At 57.3% G+C, this 23,838-nt stretch overlaps 1 pseudogene; it reads left to right on the top strand.

Moving 5' to 3' along the window:
• LOC130016602 (vacuolar protein sorting-associated protein 33A-like) overlaps window positions 1-23,838 on the top strand; it is a 67,781-nt pseudogene that overhangs the window by 9,295 nt on the left and 34,648 nt on the right.

Below are 23,838 nucleotides of genomic sequence, written 5' to 3'. Positions count from 1 at the left end.
ACCAGGTCTGATGCATAAAGCTGTAGGGGTGGGGGTGGGGGGGAGAGAGAGAAGGAGAGAAGAGAGAGATTGGGAATTGGGTAGAGGGTGGAGATGGCAGGGCTCAGCGGGGTAGGCTAGAGCACACTGTGTTCCTCCCCAAAGTCAAATCCAGGACGGCAGCGTGGAGGACATTTGCCTTTAATGCGGCCAACCCAGGTTGTGATCCCTGAGTGCAGCACCAGGAGGGAGCCCTAAGCACCGTAGGGTATGGCCTCCGCCAAAAAATAAAAAATTCCCTTGGCCCATTAGGCAGAGAGGAGTTGCTTGACTCCAGGTGTCCCTCTCGAATCCTCCGCAGAACCCCACGGACATCTCGGCTATGCCCCCCTCAGTGTGAGGCTGGCCCAGCTGCTCTCCCGGCCTGGTTGGCGTAGAATCGAGGAAGTTCTGCGCATTCTCCCAGGCCCCCGCTTCGAGGAGCGCAGCCGCTGCCCACGGGCCTGCAGAAGAAACAGGTTTGTGAGGGATTTTGTTTTCATGACCCGCCTTTCCCCTTGATTGAGTCTTGGCAAGACCTGAAGCCTCTAATCTTACATTCTCATTTTCTAGAAATACAATTGCCTACATTTTTCATTCAAACTCTTGAGGTTCTGCAGTGTGACCTCAGGGCTGGGTGCAGGGTGTGCGGGAAATTCTGTTTCTCCCACACGCCCGTCCCAGCCTGTTTCCTACTGGTTATTTTCAGCACATGTTTATTTGTTTGCTTTGCTTTGGTTTTTGCTTGGGGCCTCACCTGGTGATGCTCAGGGATTACTCTTGGGGGTCCTCAGGGGTCCATATTTGACTCTTTGATATCAGGGAAGCACCTTCGCACTGAACTGTCTATCTGGCCCCCCAGAGTTTTTCTTTTTTAAATGTTGTCTTTTTCTGAAAGGTGGTTTTTTTGTTTGCAAATATGATTTTATATGTTTTCTTTACTATCTTTGTCAGGGAGCACTTCTGAAATATTTCTCTTTCAAAGTGTCAGCTTGGCTCTTAGGGGCGCCCGGGCCAGAACTCTGGCTCTTTCTTCTGTGCGGTGAGGTTTCTCCATGCTTAGTCCCTTAAGACAATCTCTGGACCCAAAAGCATTGATTTATGTGAGTTTTCAACCAGATGCTTTTCCTATGACGTACTTTTCACTGGAAATAGGGAAAAGTGGGCATGGCTGGAGCTCTGGCAGGCCGAGTGGAAACCTCCCCCCCCAAAGTGGGTAACCACCACCTAGAGTGTGCGACCCTCAGCCTCAGCGAGAAAGGGAGGGAAAGGGAAAATAAATACCGGAATGAAGGGGAAGATGCAAGGGGGAAACACATCAGCTTGATAATGTCCTCTAAAAACGGCGTACCAGGGCCAGAGAGATAGTAAGGTGGGTAGGGCACTTGCCTTGCCCCTGGCAGACCCGGGTTCGTTCCCTGGCACTCCATATGGTCCTCCAAGCCCCGCCTGGTGTGACCACCAGGGCCAAGTCAGGGAGTCAGCTTGAACCCGTGCACGGCTCCAGCACTCCTGGTGCCTGTCTGCGCCCTCTGCCATTGGAAGCTTGTGCAGGTGTGTTTGAGACGCGATCACATTTCCCTGCGTTCTTGGGCGTGTGAGTTGATTTGTGGTACTGCTGCTGCTGGTCTCAAGACACGACCTTTCGAGAACGCAGGTGCATCACCAGATTTCCAGGCCCCCTTTCCCTCAGCATGTTGGTCTCAGCAGCACCTTAAGAGAAAGAACCTGGGGCTCGCTTGGTTTCTGGGCTGCTGTCACCCAGCTCCCCGTGGGTTTGCTCACGTCCCTGGGCTTCGGCCTGTGGAATCCAGAACTTTTCTGGGCTCCCCCGATGGTCTCTCCCCACCCCAGTCTTGGAGCAGGGAAGGGCTTGCATGCCCTTGTGTGGTGATAGGACAGGGGCCTGCCCGACCCTGTGTGGTGACAGGATTTGGGGTTCACCTTCCACGCGAGTCATTGCATGTCTGGGAGAGGCCTCTCTGCTCCTTCTGTTCCCAGTCAGCAGTGCGGAAGCTTTGAGGAAGTGGCTTGGTCACCCCAGCTGAGTGTAGGGGCTGTCTCGGTCACACCCAGGGTCGTTCCTGGCCCTGTGCGGGCGGGGTGGGGCCATCCCAACAGGCAGACCCAACACAGGTCGGAACCAAGGGCCCCACATCCCCCCGTGGATGCTCCATTCACGTCTTCTCCCCGCCCTGAGCCACGATGGCCCCCAAGTCAGCATCCCGGCAGGGGTAGCCACGGCTCTGCTCACCTGAGCTGCTCGCAGTGGCCCTCACTCCGGGTATTCTGCTCGAGGGACCCCAGAACTTGGGCACCCTGGCGTGTGTCATGTGAGCAGTTAGATTGGGCTCAAGGCGCTGGGGGGCTCCCAAAGAACCACCAGAATAATTCCTGAGTGCAGAGCCTATCCCTTGAGCCTCGCCGGGTGGGAGTTGTTAGAGGTGTCTCTGTAGTAATACGCCATTTTTAAACATGAATGTTTTGTTTGGGTGCTCGGGGCTGGGCAGGGCCGGGCAGGAGCCGGCTTAGCTGTCCGCAGGCAGACACAGTTCCCGCTCTGAACAGTCACCTGGGCCCCTAAGCAGTTCGAAAGAGGACCCCTAATGCTTTCCTTCCCCTGCATCATCCTCTGTGGTCTGCTCCAATGCAGAGTTTCCGGTTCTTTTCTGGGGACTCTTTGGACATCCTGACCAGGGTGGCTTAGACTCAAGTGTGAGGCTGCACCCCAGACCTGGCGGAGCCATCCTACGGGGTCTTTGGGGATGTTATGCTCACTCTGGGCCAGGCCCTCTGGGAGGTCTCCCTCTGCACCCCGCCCCCAGTCTGCACACCTCCACGGTGTTATCTTTTTATTGTTAATTTTTTCACCCGGAGAGGCACGGGTGTTACTCCTGGCTGTGCAGTCAGGATTTACTCCTGGGGGTGCTCAGGGGACCATATGGGATGCCAGGATTTGAACCCAGGTTGGCTGCATGCAAGGCAAATGCCCTCCCCGCTGTACTATCGTTCCAGCCCCGACACTAGAAGCTTCGACCTGGGGATCCTTGTTCCTTCAGGTCTTTTGCATGGAAGGGCGGGTGTGAGTCAGTACTGAGCGGCTGTGAGCGTTGGGGGGATTCCATGTTATGTGGGGTGTCCGTGAGTTTTCTGAGGCATGTGGGGTATCCCCTGGCGGGTTCTGCAGGGCAGCTGGGGCTGGGACCCGGGTTAGGCCAGAGACCGGCCTCACCTCCGGTCACCTTCTCTCAGTCCTGTTTGCCGGCTTGCTCTTCTCTTCGAGCTCTTGCTAACTCTGATTTTTCCCCCTGACACATAAAAACTTCCTCTATCTGGATATTTTGAAGTTGAATGCCAGCGTGAGGCGGGTGACGGGGCTCGCTGATGACAGTGAATAGATGCCGTTTGCATATGTCCTGTGCCTTCAGGCTGTATATAGTCTTGAACTGTGTCTGCAGCTCCTGAAATTTTGTTTGGAACGGAAGACTGATTTTTATGTAACTTCCTGATAGAATGTCATGCGGCGCTGCCCGAGGGGTAAGGGGTCCTCGGAGTCCTGAGAGGGGAAAATGACCCAAATTGAGGTGCTTCCTGTGTGCCAGTGTCCCATCACGCCACACCTCCCAGGGCTGGTGTTTCCCTGTCCAGAAGACGCTGGACAGACGTGAGCCAAAGCTCTAGCAGGGAGGAAGCATTTGTGCTGCGGGATGAAACAGAACTGCCTTCGGAAACCCCAGCTTTGAGTCAAGCTGACATTTTCAAGAAATACAAAACAGACTTTTTTTTTCCCCATTTTTAGTACCAGAGCAGAAAATCCCCTAAGGTTATTTGCTTCCCTGAGAGATATTTAGCTTACCCTTTCAAGGTTCATTTAGAGCAGATCTTGGCGGTAAATCAGAGTTGGGTGCTAACCGAGTTCAGAGTGGTTGCCTATTTGCGGCCTTCTTTGTCTCTAAAGAGGAGCCGTAGTTACACGCCTCCAGAGAAAACAAAACACAAGCACCCGCTTCCACCAGGCTTGGTTCCTCTGTTCTCAACCCCTGGCCACTTGTCTATGCATCGTCCCCAGAGCAGGCGGGGGACAGAGGCAGAGAGGGTCTGAGCAGCCTCTGCATGGTGCTCCCCGAGCAGTGCTCCCTATCTTTGTGGCTTCTGTTGAGGTTCTGAAGTGAGTCATCAGGTTCTAGTGACAAATGTCTCATGTACGGCGTGACACAAAGATGGAGTTTGTGCCATCAGTCCCCGGGGTGGAAGGAGGGAGCGTCGGGTTTTGGGGGTCAGTGGCAGGAGGATGTGACCCATAGCATGTTGGCTTTATCTCGGGTGGGGGAAAATGGATCGTTTGGGGAGGAGTGTGCTTGGAGTACAGATTTGCCGTGTTTTTCTGGATTTCTCTCTCTCTTTTTTTTTTATTTAGGAGTACTGCTATTTATCCAGCCACGGATTAGCTGATTGAATTGTGCATGAACTCCACCTAACTTTTTTTTTCGTTTTTTATGATTTTATTTATTGAATCACCATGAGAGCAGTTACAAAGCTTTCAGGACTAAGTCTCGGTCATACAATGAAACACCCGTACCTTCACCAGTGCCCATTCTCCACCAACAACAACCCCAATATACCCCCATCCCACACCCTCCCCCTATGTGTGGGGCAGATGATTTCCAAATTATTCTCTCTCGACTTTGATCACATTCGGTATTTTGACACCAGACTCACCATTATTGTTTGAGATTTTACCCCAACACTCAGATCTGCTGAAAAGGCAACAGTAGACACTTTGTTTTCTATTGCTGGTTATGAATAACCTATGATGTTGTGTGGCTGCAGTAGTGGCCGCGCGATTTTGAAATTCCAAATTTGAACACTTCAATGTGGAGGGATTTCTTCCCAAACCTGCTGGGTTCTGAGATTTGCTCCTGAGTCTCTGGCATCCTGGTCATTAAGCAGCTTGATCAGGAGTCAGAGAGGCCGTTCATGGACGATGACTTGGGGTCTCGTTGGGACAGGGAGGACAGGACTGGCTCCACCCCCATCCTGTGAGGCCCAACAAGTTTTGTCACTGAGGGCCCAAGCCTGACTGTCCAGTGACCTCTGGAGGATGGCGGCCACCTGGCCGCCAGGGGGAACAGGCCAAGGCATGAACCCATGGGCCCAGCACTGCAGGGACCAGACGCCTTTCTGCCAAAAGCCACTGGGTTTCGAGATTTGTTTCTGAGTCTGTGGGATCATGGCCATTGAGCAGTTCAATCAGGAACCAGAGAGGCCATGCCTCCAAGGATATAGCTGAGCCGGAGGTGGCTTGTGGGTGTGTTTCCCACATACCTAACTTTTGGCCGTTTCCTTTCTTGGTAAACTTTGCCCCAAGTTTTTGGGGTCTGGCCAAAGGCACAGCAGCAATTTTGGGTATCTGGAGTCTGAAGGTGCCATCAGGCTGCTGATGCACTCGCCTCACAAGTGGTGTTTTTCGTTTGTTTGTTTGTTTGTTTTTAAGGTAGGAGTACTGCTATTTATTCAGCCACCGATTAGCTGATTGAATTGGGCTTGAACTCCACCTTACTTTTTTTTGTTTTTCATAATTTTATTTATTTATTATTTTTCTTCTTATATTTATTTATTGAATCACTGTGGGAAAAGTTACAAAGCTTTCAGATTTAAGTCTCGGTCATGCAATGATCAAACTCCTTTCCCTTCACCCTTCACCAGTGCTCATTTTTCACCACCAAGAACCCCAATATACCCCAGCTCCCACCCACCCAATGCCTGTGAGGTAGATGATTTCTCCTTAACTCTCCTCTACATTGATTACATTCATTATTTCAACAAAAGATGCACCATGATTGTTTAGAATTTACCCCCCAACAATCAGAATGGCTGAAAAGGCATTGTGAAATACGTTGTTTTCTATATAAAGTTTGGAGTTCCGGGGCTGGAGACATAGCACAGCGGGTAGGGCGTGTGCCTTTCACGTGGCCAACCCGGGTTCGAGTCCCAGCATCCATATGGTCCCCTGAGCACCGCCAGGAGTAACTCCTGAGTGCAGAGCCAGGAGTAACCCCTGTGAGTGCAGAGCCAGGAATAACCCTTGTGCATCGCCAGGTGTGACCCAAAAAGCCAAAAAAAAAAAAAGTTTGGTGTTCCTCCCCTCCAAACACAGGTGTGAGGTGCTGCGTTTCGCTGAGCAAGCAGAAGGAAAGCAGAGAGCTCGGGCCCAGTGGTTGATGCAGATTGCTGGGCCGGGCCGTCGAGCAAGGGAAATTTGGGGATCTCTGGGACCCGTCCTCAGGCCCAGTGCTCTCTGGGGCCCCTAGCTTGGTCGTGTCCTACGAGTTGGGGGCGAGCCTGGCCTTTGTGCTTGTGTTGCATTTGGACGGGCAGGTGGGGTGTTCAGGGCCCAGCTGCTGACACCTGATCCCGCCCTGGCCAGGTGGGAGGACGGAGATTGGCGGCTGGCCCCGGAGATGCCCAAGATAGCCAGTCAAGGAGATAACCAGTCAGTCCCAGTCGAGTTGGGTGATAGGCTGAGATAACGCACCGAGCCGCTGAGGCAGATCCTGTCTGGAGACGCTGGCGCACCTTGATCCCAGGCCGGCCTGGCCTGGCGGGGGGCGGGGGCGAGTGGGCGCCAACCTCGGCGTTTCCGTGGCTCCGAGCTTCCGGGCCCTTCCGCTTGCTCTGCTGTTGTTTTGTTTTTGGGTCACACCTGGACATGTTCCGGGGTCACTCCTGGCTCTGCACTCAGGACTTACTCCTGGAGGTGCTCTGGGGTCCCTATGGGATGCCGGGATTGAACCCGGGTCAGTTGTGTGCAAGGCAAACGCCCTCCCCGCTGTACTAGAGTTCTGGCCCCATGGCCCAAAACTTAAAGAAAAATCCTTGCTGGGGTTGCCCTGTCCCTGGCGCCCTGTCAGCCTCATGGGTCTGCACACGGCTTGTGCGACTCCCTCGAGTGGCCAGTGACAAGGGACGCCCGCCTGGCCTCCTGCTCCCCAGGGCTGCTCTCTACCCGGTGCTCCCGGGCCTGCAGCCCTCAACTCCTGCCCTGTGTTCCCTCCTCTTTTCTGTGGTGTCCACCTCCTCTCTCGCTGGCCCTCACCCTGGGGTCACCCCCCTTCCTGCATGGTGCTGGGACAGCAGAGCTGCCGGGTCTGTGCCGGCTTTGTGCCAGGTGCACGTGTGACCCCGGGGGCTTGGACTCAGGACCTCATGCTTGTGAGGCAGTGCTCAAAACCCCCTCTCGGACATTCCTCCCCTCCAAGCTGAAGGAACGGACTTGACCCACGTTCAGGCTCACACCTCTGCTTCCTGCCGAATCACTGCCGGTCGCTAGCAGGCCAGGACCTGTGTGCCACGCCTGTGTGAAGCAGGGACGTTCTGGGGTGTGAGCCTGCTAGCGTCTTTGTCATGGACACACGTGATCCCATCACAGGATTTAGGGTCACGGTCCAAACACAGGAGCATGGGGGTGAGGGGGTCGGGGCTTGTTCAGGCCGGAGACTCTACTGGGCTCACACATGGCACTGAGTGCTCAAGTCTCAGGGAGACAGTGAGGCTCAAACACATTTTCTTTTTTTCTTTTTTTTTTATAATTTATTTATTTATTGAATCACTGTGGGAAAAGTTACAGAGCTTTCAGGTTTAGGTCTCAGTCGTGTAAATATCAAACACATTTCCCTTTACCAATACTTATTTTTAACCGCGAACCCCAATAGAACCCCACCTCCCACCCCTCCCAATTCCTGTGAGGCAGATGAGTTCTAGTTAACACTCTGTCTACTTTGACTCGATTCATTGTTTCGATAAAAGATGCACCATTATTATTTAGAGTTTACAACCCCCCCCCCCAAATCAGACATGCTGAAAAAGCATTGTGAAATGATTTGCTTTCTACAGCTGGGTTTGGATTTCTGCTATTTTACTTATTAACCCTGGAAGTATTTCTATTAAAAGTTAGATAATTAAGAGATTGGTTTCTGTGCTCTGGAGTCGTGGCCGTGCCAGAGAGCCGCTCGTGGGGGGCAACTGGCGACCTTGGTAGGGCGTGAAGGACGGGCTGGAACGCCCCCCTTCTCGTGAGGTTTTTGCCGCCCCCGACCCCCGGCTCAAACCTGCTGTCCACCAGGCTCCCGTGCGGCCGCCACCTTTCTTTGAGAGAGGAGAGGGCGAAGGGGGCAACACCCTTTCCCCTCCGGTCAGTCATGATGGCGCGGTTTAACACATAGTCCATTTGCTTTTCTGCTCCAAGCTGCTGGTTCTCTGTGTTAAGTCCTTGTGCTTCTGGGGCCGTGGCCGTGCCGGAGAGCCGCTCGGTAGGGCGTGAAGCTCAAACACATTTTCTTTCGCGCTGTTTTTTTCTTTTTTTTGGCTTTTTGGGTCGTACTCAGTGATGCTCAGGAATTACTCCTGGCAGTGCTCAGGACTGGTGATCGAATCTTGGTCAGCCGAGAGCAAGGCAAACCCCTCCCCACTGTGCTCTCACTTCAGCCCCTCCTTTTGCATCTTTTTGTGTTTTTTTCAGAATTGATTGACTCCCTCATAGCGTTTGCTGGCCCTGACGTTCTCTGTAGAGTCCCTTGTTGCACACTGTGTTTCGTGGGCACCTTGGCATCAAGACTTGGCGCTTGCCTGGTGCATGGCTCACCCCATAGGTCCCCTGAGCACCGGCAGGAGTGATTCCCGAGTGCAGACCCAGGAGTAACCCTGAGCACTGCCGGGTGTCCCAAAAAACTAAAGGAAAGAAAGAAAATAGGTATCCTTGCCCAGAAGGGTAGCCCAGGGCCAAGGAGCCTGCCTTGCCTGTGGCTGACCCCACCCCACCCTGTACGTCACCCCCCTCCCCCACCCCCGCCAGGTCCTGCCAGGATGAGCCCCGATGACTGCATCAGAGTCGGCCCTCAGCCCCTAGGTTAGGTCACTCCGCCCTCCCCACCTCCCCACCACTCCCCCGTTCCTGCTCACTCATCCTCGAGGGGACCCGCACTCATTCAGCTTGTGCTCCCATCCGAGCAGGCCAGGCCATACTCCTCTGTACAGCTTTCAGGCCTTAGTGGGCTGGGCCACTCCCTGGCCACGGTGCGGCAGGTGTTGCTCACAGCACTGGGGTCACAGAGAGCAGGGCTGTCAGCGTCGGGCTCAGGGCCTCTGCCCTGTCGCCCTGCCCCTCGCCCCTCCCCTCCCGTCCACAGATTTTATGGCCCGGTTCCTGAGGAGGGCCCTGGGCACGGTCACTGGGTCCAGGTCCCACTCGGGGGATGCCGAATGACCTCAGCTGGAGATCTGTAACTGCCAAACATTTGTCAAACGTTTTCTGAAACCACTTTCTCAGGGCCCAGGGGTCCAGAACTGGGCCCCGCAGGGACCAGAGGCACATTGGCCAGCTAGTGCTGGCGTCTGCAGGGCAGCCCTCCGGAGCCTCAGCCGGACCCTGGCGTCACGAAGGGTGGCGCCTGCCCCTTTAAGAAGGGCCCATGATGCCCTCCTCCTTACGGAATTCTCATTCTACCTTGGAACGTTCTAGACTCCAAGTGCCATTTTCAGTCTCTGCAGGAGACTGGCACGAGCCTGTTTGTCAGAGCTCAGTTCTCTAAGCTGCGAGTGCAGTGTGACACAGGTGAATCTGAGTCTCTGGGCTTTTTGCCCGCGTGGGGGCGGCTTTTTTCTCTAACAGTTCTTTAGTGTATGATAGTTTTTAATCTTTAGTTCGTTTAAGTTTTTTTAGTAGTTATATATATATTTTTGGGGGTTGGGCTGGGGGTTGGGTGGGGTGGGGTGGCCATACCTGGCTGTGCCCAGGGGTCACCCTGGCTGGCTAACGTCCCTGTGCTGACGGAGATCGAGCCCAGGACAACTGGATAGAAGGCAAGTGCCCTCCCCACTGTCCTGCCTCTCTGCCCCCTGCGGACTTTTCTATTCAATGTGGAATGACTCTGAAGTCAGTGGGCCCTCATGGGGGGCTGATGAGAAGCAGAGGAGAAGATGTCACTCCCCCGGGACTGGCTGGAGCGCTGGCACTGATGAGCGCAACGAGCCCTGCCAGCCCCACGACGCCCACTAGGCCTTCCCGGGGTCTCGGGCCAGAGTGAGGGGTTGCCGTTTTAAAGGAAAGGGAGTTGATCCTCGACCTCCTCAGGCCCCCGGGCCTTTGTCCTTCTCACAGAAAAGCATTTCAGGAGATGAGCATGAAGCAGGAACATTTTATTTGGAGGCTTTTAGGAAGGGGAAATGAGGGAGGGAGTAACACGCTCGAGAGAGAGTGCGGCTTCTCCAGAGGCGCAGAAAGCCACTGAACACGTTAGGTTGCCTGGTTGCGTTCGGTCCGAAAGTCCACACCTCAGGAGGGGAGAAGCCCGTGACATGACCGACCTCGTAGGCAAGAGCAGTCCCTGGGCTCGGGCACACATGAGCGCCCTCCCTTGGTTCAAGGGGGCTAATCTCGGATTTTCCCAGGCTGCCCCTGGTGGGAGTTTCTAGCTACCTAGAGTCCGTTGCTAGGGTGGTTGCCAAGGGGGTAGAGTTGAGTGGTCCAAGGTCCTCTTAGAAATTCCTTTCCTGGCCTTTGTTCCTATTCCCTCGGGGGGTCCAGCCTGCTCTGGGCCTCCTAATGTGGGTTAATTTTGACCAGACCCTGGGTCCCGTGCCCTCAGGTGGTCTTTTGGTGGCCATGAAGCTATTGTTGACTTCCTCGGAGTTCCATTGCCATGACGATGTTCCCCCATCCACATGTCTGCCTCAGTTCTGTGGGTTAAGAAATGCAGTTAATACTGGCTTGTGGTTATCAAACTTGGGCAGCGTCACAAGGACCGAAGGAAACGCCAAAACCTCCTTCGCTCCCCTTTGGGGCCATTTTTTTTTCTTTTTGGGTCACACCTGGTGATGCACAGGATTTACTCCTGGGTCTGCACTCAGGAATCAGTCCTGGCAGTGCTCAGGGGACAATATGGGATGCTGGGAATCGAACCTGGGTCGGCCACGTGCAAGGCAAACGCCCTACCACTGTGCTATCGCTCTCCAGCCCCCCTTTGGCGCAGTCTTGCTGGGCCCTTTTCCCTGGCACTTCTCAGCCCATAGAAAAAAGTGTGCGTGTTGCTTGCCTTAGCTTCTGTGTGTAACCCTGGGCCTCTCACACACATACATACGCACACACGCACACACAAGACCAGCCATCACTGCTGAGTCGCCTCCCGGCTAGTCAGTGTCTGGACGGGAAGGTGGTCAGTGACACTCACAGTGCACAGGGACGATTTCTGGCTCCTGAATGTGTTTGGGGGTGATGCCAGGGAGGGCGTGAGGGTCAGCTGCCCGCAGGGCAAGTACCTGTCCCCTCTGCCCTCTGGCCCCGAATCTGCAGTTGTTTGTTTGTCTGTTTGGGATTGAGTTTTTGCGCAGGAGTGACACTTGGTGGGCTCAGGGGGTTGTGCGGGAGGCTGGGGGTCGCACTCGGGGTGGCGAGTGTCAGACTGGCAGCTCTCTGGGCTCTGGAAGCTGCTGTGGTCGCTCCCCTGAGACAGACTCTCTCCTCTGCTCTTCAGAGATTTATCCCTGAGAACGAGTGCACCTCAGAAGGCCCCACAGTGGGCTCGACAGTCAGGGCCCGGTAGTGGCCACGGCAGCGTCTGACCACCTGACCATGAGTCTGCTGAGGCCCAGCGGGCTGAAGGCCCCCACCAAGATCCTCAAGCATGGGAGCTGGGCCCTGAAGGCGCCCTCGGCCGGTAAGTGCGCTCAGCCCGGGCCAGGGGAGACTCATTCCCACCCGGGAACCCCCTCCCGAGTCCTCGCCCGGAAAGGGCTCCCTGAGCTGTAGGCACGTTCATGGTTCTGGGGACAGCTCTCACACACAAGTGTCACATTCTGTGACTTTAGTGTCACGGCACCTGGTGTCAGCTGAGGCGACCAACACGCTCCCTCCTAACTGCTAGCCCCCTCGCCCGGGCTTGGGGACAGGCTGAGGGAGGTGGACTCACCTGGACTAAAGGGCCTCATTGCCGGCCGTAGCCACAGTACAGTGGGGAGGGCAACGGGCACCCCATGTGACTCTCCAGCCTCAACCTCACATGAGTGACCCTGAGTGCAGAGCCAGAAATAGGCCCTGAGGACTGGCTGGGGTGCTCCCCCCCTAAAAGAAAAAGATGGGCCAGTGGACACAGCAGAAATAAGACACTGGGTTGGAGCTTTCGCCTGGCTTGGTCCCTAGCATCACGGGGTGTGTCCAAAGATTTCCCCTCAGCTGCCCAAATATGACTGCGGCCTGGGATGCTGCAGTAGGTAGGCACGTCCCCTTCACGGCGGGCCCGGCCAGGCTGTGCCACAAGCAGCCCCCAGCATTGGCTGGGAGTAGTCCCAAGCACTGCTGGGTTTCCCTCCCCGCCCAACCACATTTTAACTGGACCTGGACAGGCCCTTCCTGACCCTTCTGACCCTTCTGACCCTTTCTGCTGTTCCAGCGGCTGCTCCCGTTGAGAAGTCCGTGCCTGGGGAGAAAACCCCCAGCGCCCCCTCCTCGGAGACGCAGGAGGAGTTTGTGGACGACTTCCAGGTCGGGGAACGAGTCTGGGTGAAGGGGAACACGCCTGGATTCATCCAGTTCCTCGGGGAGACCCAGTTTGCCCCTGGTCAGTGGGCCGGGATCGTGTTGGACGAGCCCATCGGCAAGAACGACGGCTCGGTGGCGGGTGTGCGCTACTTCCAGTGCGAGCCGCTGAAGGGCATCTTCACCCGGCCGTCCAAGCTGAGCAGGAGCTTGCAGGCCGACGATGAGACCAACGGCCTGCAGCCAGCGCCTGCTGCCCGGGTCACACCGCCCCTGTCGGCCTCCCCGGCCCCTGCCGCCGCCCAGAAGGCACCCCAGCCCTCCGCGAAGGAGGCACCGGCCACCCCTCACATCAGCAACCTGACCAGGACGGCCAGCGAGTCCATCTCCAACCTCTCGGAGGCTGGCTCCCTCAAGAACAGGGAGCAGGAGCTGAAGCTCGGGGACCGGGTGCTGGTGAGTGCCGAGGGCAGCGGTCGCGGGTGGGTGTCCATTCACCTGTCTGGTCCATCAGGTTTTGCAGACTCGCGGTTTGGGTGGAAGGACGAGCAGCCGGGACGCCTGGTCCTGCAGTTTCCAGCGTGATGGATGCGTGCGGGGATGCTGCCAGTTTTACCAGTTTAGCCAAAACAGGATGGAGGGGTCATGCCGTGGGGAGGCCGCGTGCTTTGCACGCCTCTGACCCGGAGTTTACGTCTTGGTCCCATGTACAGTCTCCCAAGCACATCCCGTAGTGATCCCTGAGCACCAAGCCAGAAGTAAGCCCTGAGCACTCTGACTGTGACTCAGAAAACAAACCAACGAACAAATTTGGAAATCGGTTCCATTTCTCTGGTTTGTGATGTTTGTGTTTGGGGCGTCACAGGACTCACCCCGAGCCGCTCGGGCCATTCCGTGCCCGGCTGTGCGCAAGCCCTGAGCCATCTCTCCAGACGTGTGTGGTTTGGTGTTTGGGCCACGCCTGGCCGTGCTCAGGGCTTCCTCCTGGTGCTGAACTCAGGGATCACTCCTGGTAGGGCTCAGTGGACCATCTGGGGTTTCGGGGATGGACCCTGAGTAGGCCACGCGTTGGGACCCATCTCCCGAACATTCTCAAGAGTATGTTTTGCTGTCTTGGTTGCTCGATCTTCAGACACAGCACCTGCTCTTGTGTTTCTCTGAGCAGCAACTGGAAGGTGGGGGCGAGGGGGCACCCCCATGAGATGAGTTTCTGGTGGGGGTCACCAGGTCCCTGCACGTGGCATCCTCAGTCCACCCCAAGCCCATTCCTCTGCACAGGTCCCCAAAGCAGAGGCGCTTGGCTGTAGACAACTGTTCTCCCCCAGCAGAAGCACTCAATAACGCTTTCAGAACCCGTGGGAAGCGGCCGGGAAAAGTCCCCTCGGGGACGTCTGAGGCGGGCGGCTCTGGACAGACTGGGGGCTGGCCCGGAGCCAGTGGCTTCCCGGGGACCACAGGGATGGCCACCGCCAGGCCAGTGTCCGAGCTGTGGAGGCCGGAGAGGAGAGCAGTGAGGTGACCCGCCTGCAGGCGCAGGGTGGCCCTCGGAGAGTCCTGGAGGGTCACGGTCGGGGTTCGGGGATGGCCAAAGAGTAACACGGGGAGGGAATTGGAGCTGGAGGAGACACACGGTTTAAAGACTGTTTGTGGGGCTGGAGCAGTAGTACAGCAGAGAGGGCGTTTGCCTTGCACTCAGCAAACCCGGGTTCCCCGGTATCCCATAGGGTCCCCCAAGCATCGCAGGAATGATTCCTGAATGCAGGAATGATTCCTGAGCATCGCCAGGTGTGACCAAAAGACCCAAAGAAGAAAAAAGACTTTTTTTTTTTAACTTGCATTCACAACCGTCCACACCCGGACACAGGGACACCAGTGTCGTTGGAACAAGGGAGCGGGGACACCGCCACTGGCTCTGCGGTGAATAACTCTGATCAGTTATTCATTTATTGGTGGTGGTGCTCAGGGCTGAGTCCTGGCCCTGTGCTCAGGGACCACATCCGGGCAGGTGTGTGCAAGGCCAACGCCCTGCTCGCTGTGCTGTTCCATCGCTCCATACCTCAGCTAGAGCACGCCTTTAAAAAAAATTTTGAGGGTTTTTTGGGGGAACCACAACCAGCATAATGGCTGTTTTCTGAAAGAAGAAGGGGGAAAAAAGAAAACCCAAACACTTTCTTTGGTCTTTTTCCTAATTCAAGGAAGGTTTGCTTGGCCTAACGCAGCCGGGGTCAGGAGGCCGTGGCGAGTGGGGGCTGGCCTCGGGGCACTGAGGCGAAGCTCCCGTGCAGGGCTGGCGCCCTCCCGGCTCTCCAAAGGGCCTCCTGCCCTTTGCCCCATTCTACCCTGCGCACAGGAAGTCTAGGTTCTGCGCCAGCTGGCCCCGATGTTTATGGGACTGACCTCCGAGGAGCCCTTCGAAGGCTCTGACATGGCTGTTCCAGGCTTAGGCCTGTGGGAGGCGGTCTCCTGCCCCTGGCACTCCCCATCCCTGGCAGTGGACAGGTTGCCCCCATGCTTGTGCTACTTTGGTTCTCTCTGGAGACTCAGGGACCCTCAGTGGGGTCATTGGAAATGCCCAGCTCTGACCTCAAGTCCCGTCTGTGCTCGCAAGTAGGCCGGGGTCGCAGAGCAGGACAGTCAGTCGCTCTGGTCAGTCTTATGGTGTCTCAGAGCGGGAGGTCACTCTGTCTGTCCTGTGGCGTCTCAGAGTCCAACTGTGAAGAGCTTCTCCGGGCTGATGTGCGGTGGTTCTCCTGACCTTGGGAGATCACTTCCCTTCTCTCCAGCTGAGCTCTGACAGAATGTTCTGGAGACAGGCTTGCGGCAGTTTTGGGCAGATGATATTTCCAGGATATGACGCCAGGGTCTTGAGAGAATTGACTGGCTTCCAGTTGTCCTGTTAGAGGAGGCTGTTTCCGGGTCGGGGACGCCATGTTTTGTGCCAAATTCTTCGCCGATGACCAGCTGTGAGACAGGAAATTTGCAGCCTCTTCTCAGCCCAGGGCCGCCACCCCAGCCACCTGTCTCTTGTTCTTTTATTCCTTGTCACACTCACAGTGCCCAGGGCCCACGCCTGGCCACGGAGGCTGTGCCAGGGCCTTTGCAGATGGCACTTCAGGACTCGCAGAGACAGTCCTGGGTGACGCTGCTACCCCTCGTGCTGCGAGTGACCCCCGAGCACGTGAACCCAGTCCTACCCCAGACCCGAAAAAAGAAAACTGCGCTCTCGGGCATTATTAGTTGAGGTTTCTCTCTCTCTCTCTCTCTCTCTCTCTCTCTCTCTCTCTCTCTCTCTCTCTCTCTCTCTCTCTCCTTTCTGTTTTGACTTTTTGGTTTTGGGGTCACTCAGGCTTTGCACTCAGGAATCAGTCTTGGCGGGCTAGGGGGACCATCTTGGGTGCTGAGGATTGAACCCAGGGTGGCCGCACACAAAGCAAGTGCCCTTCCCCCAGTGCTCCAGCCCTATTTGTCAGCATTCCCGTCAGTGTCCAACGCTGTGATTCTGCTTTGCTCTGCGTCCCAGGGGCCAAGCGTGAAGCCAAGGCATAGTGAAGGAGAACTGGAAAATGGAAGTCCGCTAAGATATGAGAACAGTCATTTTCCTTTAGCTGGTTTCTGGCTTAATTGTTCTCCAGCGGTGGGGTTGCCACGGCTCCGCTCCCACACCCACGGGGCAGCGACCCCCTCGCCACACCAGGTGGCTGGCCTGGGTCAGAGATTCCCGGGGGTGTGGTCAGCCAGGCCACCGGTGTAAGCGAGTGGGTGTGAATGCCGCTGCCTTGCATGGACACTGAGCAGCAGCATCTGCTCACCCTGTAGGGGTTGCAGGGGTAAATGGCACCTTGACCTTTGGGGTTTCTTCCAGAAATCCCTACTCTGAAGCCAGAATGTTCCTTCGCGGGGGTGGGGGCGCTGTGCGCAGTCCAGGGTGCCTGACCCACGTCCCTCCGGCAGGTGGGAGGCATGGAGGCCGGTGTGGTGCGCTTCCTCGGGGAGATGGACTTCGCCAAGGGGGATTGGTGCGGCGTGGAGCTGGACAAGCCGCTGGGCAAGAACGATGGCGCCGTGGCCGGAACGAGGTGGGTCCTCCTGCCCCCCCCCCCAGACAGCCTGGGGCAATGCACGGTGCCCGGGAGGTGCTGAGGGGACTGCAGGCCACTTCACTTGGTTCTTAGGCGGGGCCACTTCCGGTGGCACTCGGGGACCCTGCAGGGATGTGGGGACAGCCTGGGGCTCCCACATGCAGCTGTGCTCGGCCCGCAGGAACCCCCCGGGCCTGCTGTCGCCCTTCAGATGCCGGGGAGGCTGCTTGGAATTGCCCCTGGTTTGCACGGTGGGGTGGGCGGCGTGCGAGGGAGTGTGTGTGTGAATGTTTGAATGTGTGTGCTTCGGAGTGTGGATATGTATGTATGAGGGTGTGTGTATGTGAGCGTGTGAGTGTGGGGCTGTGAGAGTGTTGGTGAGGGCATGAGCATGTGAGTGTTGGTGGGGGTGTGAGCATGTTTGTGAGGGAATGAGAGCGTGTCATTGTTGGTTTGAGAGCGTGCAAGTGTTGGTTGGGGTGTGCGTGTGTGTGACTGTGGGGCTGTGGGAGTGTGGGAGTGTTGGTTGGGGTGTGAGTGTGAGTGTATTTTTGTTGGGGTGTGAGTGTGGGGCTGAGGAAATGTGGGAGTATTTGTTGGGGTGTGGATATGTATGTATGAGGGGTGTGTATATGAGTGTGTGACTGTGGGACTGTGGGAGTGTTGGTTGGGGTGTGAGTGTGAGTGTGTGTTTTAGGGGGTGTGTTTGTGAGTGTGGGACATTGGGAATGTGGGAGTGTTGGTTGGGGTGTGAGTGTGTGTGAGTGTGGGACTGTGGAAATGTGGGAGTGTTTGTTGTGGTGTGTGTGTTTGTTGGGGTGGGAGAGTGAGAGTGTGGGAGTGTTGGTTGGGTTGTGAGTGTGTGTGCTTCTTGGGGTGAGTGTGGGAGTGTTTGTTGGGGAGTGAGTGTGAGTGACTGGGGCTGTGGACATGTGGGAGTGTTTTTTGGGGTGTGAGTGTGTGTTTTTTGGGGTGGGAGTGTGAGAGTTTGGGAGTGTTGGTTGGGGGCTGAGTGTGTACTTGTTGGGGTGTGAGTGTGTGAGAGTGTTGGTTGGGGTGTAAGTGTGAGTGTGTGTTGGTTGGGGTGTGAGTGGGAGTTTTGGTTGGGGGTGTGAGTGTGTGTGTTTGTTGGGTGAGAGTGTTTGTGAGTGTGGTGCTGTGGGAGGGTATGATGTTTGTTGGGGAGTGAGTATGTGTGAGTGTGGGGCTGTAGAAATGTGGGAGTCTTTGTTGTGGTGTGTGTGTTTGTTGGGGTGGGAGTGTGAGAGTGTGGGAACGTTGGTTGGGTTGTGAGTGTGTGTTTCTTGGGGTGAGTGTGGGAGTGTTTGTTGGGATGTGAGTGTGTGTTTGTTGGGGTGTGAGTGTGTGTTTGTTGGGGTGTGAGTGTGTGGGAGTGTTGGTTGGGGTATGAGTGTGAGTTTGTGTTGGTTGGGGTGTGAGTGTGTGTTTGTTGGTGAGAGTGTGGGGGGGGCTGTGTGAGGGTATGATGTTTGTTGGGGAGTGAGTGTGTGTGAGTGTGGTGCTGTGGAAATGTGGGAGTGTTGGTTGGGGTGTGAGTGTGTTTGTTGGGGTGAGTGGAAGTGTGAGAGTGTGGGACTGTTGGTTGGGGTGTGAGAGTGTGGGAGTGTTTGTTGGGGTGTGAGTGTGTGGGAGTGTGGGGCTGTGGGAGCGTGTTAGTCTGTGGGCGTGTGGGGCTGTGGGACTCAGTGGACGCCTCGGTCGGCGCCTGTCTCTCTTGCCAAAGGGGTCTTTTGTCCCCCCCCTCCTCGTTGTCGCAGGTACTTCCAGTGTCAGCCCAAGTGTGGCTTGTTTGCTCCCATTCACAAAGTCACCAAGATCGGCTTCCCCTCCACGACGCCGGCCAAGGCCAAGGCGGCCCCCGTGAGGCGTGTGATGGCTACCACCCCCGCCAGCCTGAAGCGCCGCCCGTCGGCCTCCTCGCTCAGCTCCGTGAGCTCCGTGGCCTCATCCGTGAGCAGCAGGCTCAGCCGCGTGGGACTAGTAAGAAGCTCCCCCCACCCCGCGCGGTGCTCAGGCCCCCACAGACTCCCAGGGCCCCAGGGGCGAGAGGCGGAGCAGGACTGGGTGGGCTGAGCAGCTCTGGGGGGGCAGGCGAGTGGCTTCCCAGCCACCACCGGTGACAGGAGCAGGGATGGGCCTTTCCTCGGGTGCTCAGGGCTCAAGCCGCCTTAGGGCTGAAGTGGGGGAGCTGAAGGGGGCGTCAGAGGGTCAGAGCAGGACCCAGAGACTCTGGGGAACGCTTGGCGCTTGGCGTTGCTTGTTTGCTCTCTCCGTCCCTCCCTGCTCCCTCCTGTCGCTCTGCACCCCTGTTGACACAGAGGGGCCTTGACTTCTGTCCATTGCGGGGCCGCAAGTCAAAGCTGGGGCCTCGTGGCTTCTCCCCTCACGTCTCTCTGAGTCCTAAACACTAAAGTGTGTCCGAATATGCAAGGGTGTCCTGAGATATTGTCCACAGGGAAACGGGCCCACGATGGAGATGTGTCCCAGGGGGCTGGCTTTGCTGGGGGCTGCGCTTCCTGCCGCCTCCTCTGCTCCGTGCCTTGACCCTCGATGCGGAAGAGGAGGGAATGAGTGTGTGTGCAACGGAAGATACAAAACAGATGACATGGGAACGGGAGCCAGGAGGCCGCGCGCCGTGGGCACAGGCCTGGGGCCAGTCCTGTCTCGCTCGACCACCACCAGGTTTCCCTGCCCTGCCTCCATCCTCACGTCCGACTCCTCCTTCCCCTCGACTCGCCATTCAGGAGGGGAGCAGACTCAGAAGCCCCTCTCCTTCCCTCGCGAGCCAGCCCATTTGTGGAATTTGGTTTTGTTTTTCTGCTTGACTGTGGGCCACACCCTGCAGTGCTTCAAGGGGCCGTTTGCAGTGCTGGGGTTGAGCCGGGGCCTCCCACATCCGAGCAAGAGCCCAATGCCTGAGCCGTATCTCCAGCCTCCCCCCGTTGTCTTGTTTTGTTCTGTTCTGGGGTCACACCTGGCAGAGCCCAGGGCTTTCTCCCGCCTCTGTGCTCGGGATTATTCCTAGCGGGCCTCCGGGATTGAGCCTGGGCAGCGCTGGGGCTTCGCTCTCCAGCCCTTTGGCCCCTGCCTTGCATATCTTTACGCAGGGCGGAGCTCACTCCTACACTGCACATCACCGTTAGCGTCTATGACAGGAATATAGAATGATTCTGTGTGACTTGATGGAAGTATACCTCGACAACATAATTTCATACGTGCACACACAAGCGTTCACACACACACAGCGACTCATACATGTACACGTAGTGCATACCGTGTATACACAGGCTGATGGGTGTATACACACAGGCACGTACTGCATAGACACAATGCGCGTGTGCACACAGGTGTGTGTAGACATGCCCAGAGGAACGTACGTGCATGCATACATACATGCACACAGGTCCGGGCGTGCCCTGTGGGAGCCTCCCGATTCGCTTGTTGGCTGAGTTGCTCTCTGAGGTTCCAGGCTCCCACAGAGGGTCTGGCCTTGCTGGCATGGAGCCTGGGGCCTCACACACCACGCACAGGGCAGAGGCTTTGGCATCAACATCCTGAGTTCAGTTCGTGGCCCCCACCTTGCCCAGCCCCTCAGCGCCCGCCTCCCCCCATGCCAGGGGTGCTGCTTTCTCTCTGCTCCGGCGCCTGAACTCACAGTCTCGTTCGTCTCCACGGTTGGCTGAAAGAAGCCGTTCGCTCCCGGGCTGGTTTCCTCAGGGAGCTGTCTCGGGCCCAGGAAGCGCGTGCGTGCCCCACCGCTCAGGCCAGGAGGCTCAGGGAACACCGCCGCCCGCCTTTCCTAGTTTTTATTTTTGCTCTTTGGTTTTGGGGCTCACCTGGCAGTGCTCAGGGACTCCAGGCGTGGTGCTTGGGGGCTGCTCCTGGTGGAGGGGGTTTGAGCCCAGGTCTTGTTGGAGACCCCCAAGGCTGTCAAGCTCTTCCCAGCCACCCCTTGAAATCAGAGTTGAGTGCACTTCCCGGCAGCACTGCACATGGCTGGGCCCGAGAGCTCGTGTGCTCCTAGAAATTTTATTTATTTATTATTTGGTTTTGGGGCCACACTCAGGGGTGCTCAGGGCTTATTCCTGGCTCTCTGCAGGGGGGTGGTGTCACTCCTGACGTTGCTGGATCTTGAACCTCTGAAAGTACCTTCCCCCACCCCCCCCCCCCCCACCCCACAATAGACTCTTTGGCCCTGGGGAGAGCATTTAGTAAGTAAAGCAAGTAAAGGCCCTCCCGTTGATCGTCGATTTGCTCTAGTGGCCCCAGTAACATCTCCATTGGAAACTTTATTGTTACTGTGTCTGGCATATCGAATACTCTCGGTAGCTTGCTGGGCTTTTAATCTGACCAATATACTTTAAGTGTATTGGGAAGTCACGGCCAGATCCTTACGCAGAGGCAAGGATGAGCCGCTCCCCGGACAGAACCAGGTAGCTCGAGAGCTCCCAGTAGGCAAAGCAGCAGTGGACAGCCTGGGCCCTGCTGGGCCCGTCAGTCAGCAGGCAATTGGCAGCAGCTCAGATGACGCAGGGAAGCGGCAAGAGCAGGGCGATGGGTCAGGCGTGGCCGGGCAGAAGGAGCGGACGTCCTCGGCCACCCCCGCCACCGTGTGCCTGAAGAATGAAGACCAGGTCCCGCTGTGTCCCCGCCTGCAGGGGCCGTTGTGCCGCAAGGAAACTGGGTCTGCAGAGCGACCATGAGCGACCACGAGCCCAGGACAGAACGGACAGGACCCTCGGTCCCCCCGGCCCTCCAGCCCACTCCCCTCCCCTCCTCGCTGTCTTTGCCTCTTCTCTCCTTCCCTTTGTGCTTGGTCTTCCCCTGAGCTGCCCTTGCGGTCCTGCTCGCTGGGCGTGAGCCCTCACACATGCTCACCCACCACTTGTTCCTTTTTTTCCTGGATTTTGGGCCACACCCCAGCAATGCTCAGGACTTCCTCCGGGCTCTGCACTCAGGACTCACTCCTGGTGGGCTCGGGACCCTATGGGGTGGGTACCTGGGATCCAGCTGGGGCAGCGGCGTGCAAGGCCAGCGCCTTCCCCGCAACTTTACCATTCTAGCCTCTCATCCCCCACTTTCGAAGGCAGATGGCACAGGGGTCTTTTATGGGGTCACACCTAATGACCCTCAGAGGCACGGGGCCATTCCCAGAGACAGGAGTCTCTGGTTAGTGCTATTCAGGCCTGGGGCTGGTGCTGGGGAGAGCGAGGTGAGCTGGAAGGAAGAGGAAGAGAGAAGGGCCAGGCTGCCCTGGGAGACCCAGACGGACCTGCAAGGCTGAAGATGCTGGAGCCGGCCTCAAGCTCATGCCAAGGGCTCAGCCTTAAGGAAGCTCAAGCCAGAGTGGGCTGTGGAGGGGGCTGCCTCCGGCTCTCCAGAAGAGTCTCTGGATTCCCACGAAGCCCGTCAGTGGAGCTCAGGTCCTGTCCAAGGATCTTCGGGAAGGTTTCAAGATGCTTCTGCTAAGAGTCGCTGGCCCATATGCACGGATGCAGCGCTGCTCCATCTGCTTTGCTGAGGATAGCCGTGTGCATGCCCGCGTCCGCCACCCCCACCCCCTTCACGTCTCTTTTTCCTTTGCAGTTGCCAGAAACCTCCTCTCGCTATGCCTGCAAGATCTCCAGCACCATTGCCCTCCAAGAGGCACTGAAGGAGAAGCAGCAGCACATTCAGCAGCTGCTGGCCCAGCGGGACCTGGAGAGGGTGGAGGTGGCCAAGGCCACGAGCCATGTGGGGGTGATAGAGCAGGAGCTGGCCCTGGCCGGGACGGGCACGACCAGGTGACATCTGTGCAGACGACAGTGCCGGGGCCAAGAGACGCTTGCGGCAAATGCTGGGCGCGACCTTGGTGCAGGCAGTGCAGGGAGAGGCCGTGGGTCCCCGTCTGCCGTCGTTGCGGTGGCATCCGGCACGTGGTTTGATCACATGCCCCTTATCCTCACCCCGTGGGGGTTCCGGGAGCGCCAAGTTGTCCCCGCTGGTGCTTTCGTGGTGTGGTTCCCTTCCGGCCTTCCAGAAACGCTGCAGCTTATGTGGGAGACGCGTTCAGTGTGCCGCGGTGGCAGGTGGCGGTGCCAGCCCACAGAGGGCTGTCGGGGGCGGGCGAGGACACTCACGCGCAGTTGCCTCCACAGCACGTCCTGGAGCTAGGGGCCAAGATGGACAAGCAGCGGGCCATGCTGGAAGCGAGCAACCGGGAGAAGGTGGAGCTGCTGAACCAGCTGGAGGAGGAGAAAAGGTGAGGCCGTGCCCCAAGCTGGGGAACTGCCTCGGGCGGGGCGCGCCGGCCTTCCAGGGCTGTGAGAACCAGAAACCACCGGGTGCCCAGTCCTGAGCGTGGCCTCATGGGGAGGAATGGGGGGAGCTCACTGGAGCCCAGGCACCCCCGGCCCTCACTGCTGTGTCCACGTGGCCTGGTGTTCCGGAGACATGTGCTGGGTGGCTGGGAACTGACGTATCCCAGTGGGGCCCTGTGGGAGTCCCTGGGGTTAATCCTGGGTGGGAGGAAACCCGCAGCACCCATGGGGCACGGCAGCAGACAGGCAGGGCTCAGGCCAGGCTGCAGACAGACGGACACGGGGTGCCGGCCAAGACGGTCTTCTCAGATGGGCTCCCGGCAGTGTGGTGCCCAGGGGCACTGCCAGTAGCCAGCTCAGCTCCTCAGCTGCACATGCCGAACACTCCACGTCCCCTGGGAGCCCCTCCTGCCCCCCCAGCCCCGAGTCGTTTGTTGCTTCTCCCCCAGGGGCTCGGTTGTTGTCCCGATGTGGGGACAGGAGCTGGCTGACAGGAACTAGTATGCGCCCCGGGTCAGTCTTTAATGACCTCTGTTAGCTACGAGACAGAAAAGGCTGATATGACACTGCGCCTGGCGTTGGCTCGAAAGAGCTTCCTCCTGTAGCCTGCGGGTCCCACCCAGTGCTCGCAGCCGAGGGGACTCACCGACTTTCTTTTTTTTCTTTTTGGGTCAACCCAGCGATGCTCTGGGGTTACTCCTGCCTCGGCACTCAGGAATTACTCCTGGCATTGCCCAAGGGACCATAATGGGATGCTGGGAATTGAACCCGGGTCGGCCACGTGCAAGACAAACGCTCTGCCCGCTGTACTCTCTCTCTGGCCCTCGCTGACTCTCTCAGCCCTCCTGTGTGTGGAGCCGGGGGCTGGGTCGGGCACGCATCTACAGGGTGG

The sequence above is a fragment of the Sorex fumeus genome, unplaced genomic scaffold (assembly GCF_029834395.1).
Source record: "Sorex fumeus unplaced genomic scaffold, SorFum_2.1 ptg000160l, whole genome shotgun sequence".
NCBI lineage: Eukaryota > Metazoa > Chordata > Mammalia > Eulipotyphla > Soricidae > Sorex > Sorex fumeus.
Note: the sequence above shows the minus strand (reverse complement) of the source record. Positions and strands in the feature narration are given on the sequence as shown.